The following is a 2,026-nucleotide window of genomic DNA, read 5'->3' as shown; positions in this document are numbered from 1 at the left end:
TTCAAAGTCCAATTCTCTGATCCTTAAGTGACCTCATGGTATTATTACAATCATGAAATCAAGGAGGTTTCTGTGGGCAGGCTATATAGCATGCACGAGTAGGATAGAGATGTTTACAGGATCTTTTGGGGGAAACGTAATGGTAACAGACCCGTGGGAAAGCCAAGACGAAGTCCGGTCCCCTTAGGACCACCCCCTCTAAATACATCCTTTGCTGTGATCATCTGAACAGTATTAACAAGAGCACTTTTAGAATAACTTAAGCAAACATGTTATCCTCGCCGTCTAACAATCACTTAAAAAACATGCCTGCTAGCTTTCTAAAATTGGCCGCTATTCGTAACTGATGACAAGGTAGAAATTTCGTACCGAATGACCCTTTTCCAATTATAGACTGGTCCCGTGATTTGTGGGGGAGGGGAAACCTTGAGCGGCTTTTCAGACACATACTTTCTGCTTGAACTGAAGCGTGATATGATCTGCCATGGATGTACGTATGTGTTTGTGTGTGCGCGAATGCGTAGGAGGTAGATAAAATTAAGAAAAGATTTATTGAACTCGGAAAAATTTAAAATAGCTCACAAGCGTGATATATCGCGACTGACTTGGTTATTCCAACCAGCGTATTTGCAACATGGAGTAGTACAAAATTATGAATAGTGCATGAAAGTTGTAGCCCCAAACAAATGCATCAGATATTGAATATGCACTCAAATGCATCTGATTTTTATAAATGTTATGGATAACGTACTAATCGACTTGTTCCAAGTAAAACTAGGTAGATTGGCACAATACATTCTCGATCTCGGCCATTTTCGGAGGTAATGTGATCAGCACCACCCTCCAGCCGCCTCTACACCCACAGGTACCCATTTATTTTCGAATAGAATAGAACCAGGATCTCCTGAGTGGCAGTCAGACACTCTATCAACTAGACCACCAGCGTCTCCAAACAAAACTAAGTTAATTTATTATTTATTTAATTTATTCCACAACGATGTTTAAAATAAGGTTTCCTTTTATGAAATATACATTGCATAACATATTAAAAATTGATTGCATTTAACTTTCTCTTTAAATCTTTGACACCCGTGTCACAAGGAGTTTTGTATGATTTTGGAAAGGCCCTGTGCATCAGATAATGTTCGGAGATACGTGTTTTGAGTGTCGTACGAGACTTGACATATGTCATTAGCAATTAGTAAAGTTTAATTTCATTCTGTCTATATTTTGGGAGTGTAAGGGGTGACCTTCCATGTAGTACACCCAAATGTCAACCTCACTTCCACGTTAGTGTACCCTGGACTGAAGACTAACGAGGCTCTGGCGACTGGCCCCATGGCCAGTATAATTTTGTTTGTATTGTCCTGTTATTTTGTCCTTATATGTGCTGAGTGTCACTTTACAGCCTCAGCTTTTAACAGAAGTCAGAACATTTTAATTTTTTTAGTTATGCAACGTTAGAGTTGCTTTTGTAATGGTAAGGGGCTGGCCCCCGTATAATGTGACGGGAGCAAAATAGCCTAAGTGCTGACGCTCCCAAAATTTTAAATTCAAATCAAATCAAATCTGTCTATATTTGGAGGAGAGGGGGCAATTTCCTGCCGAAAAAAAATCACTGCTTTTACATCAGAATTTCTCTTCTCCGGAATTAACAGCAGCAAGTGCGCGGTTCTTGACACGTGAATGGAACACACATCAGACAGTGTGCAAGTAAATAACAAGTTTTATATGTTAACTTGCGAGTTTGGAGCAATGCAAAAAGTGATGCCCCGGGTGAGGATCGAACTCACGACCTTGAGATTATGAGACTCACGCGCTGCCTACTGCGCTACCGAGGCTCGGTGTTCGCAATGCCCTGCTTCAATTGTCAGTATGCCGCTTTTAAAATTATACAGTGCCTTTTTCGGTTGAGTCGCCCGTGGAACGGTGGTTAGCGTGGCGGGAAGTAAGATCGTATCTGCAGGCATTTAGACCCACAGTTGTACGCTGACTTGCCAGTGCTTCATTTTCCAGATATCTGGTG

General features: G+C 41.1%; 1 non-coding gene across 1 annotated transcript; it reads right to left on the bottom strand.

Annotated features, from left to right (window-relative positions):
* Positions 1-1,768: 1,768 nt before the first annotated feature.
* Positions 1,769-1,841, bottom strand: TRNAM-CAU (transfer RNA methionine (anticodon CAU)). Its single transcript has one exon. It is a non-coding gene; the product is annotated as a tRNA-Met (tRNA).
* Between the last annotated feature and the right edge of the window lie 185 nt (positions 1,842-2,026).

This window comes from Lepisma saccharinum, chromosome 9 (genome assembly GCF_977018435.1).
Source record: "Lepisma saccharinum chromosome 9, izLepSacc3.1, whole genome shotgun sequence".
NCBI classification, from domain to species: domain Eukaryota; kingdom Metazoa; phylum Arthropoda; class Insecta; order Zygentoma; family Lepismatidae; genus Lepisma; species Lepisma saccharinum.
The sequence above is the reverse complement of the archived record's forward strand: the minus strand, read 5'-3'. Positions and strand labels throughout refer to the sequence as shown.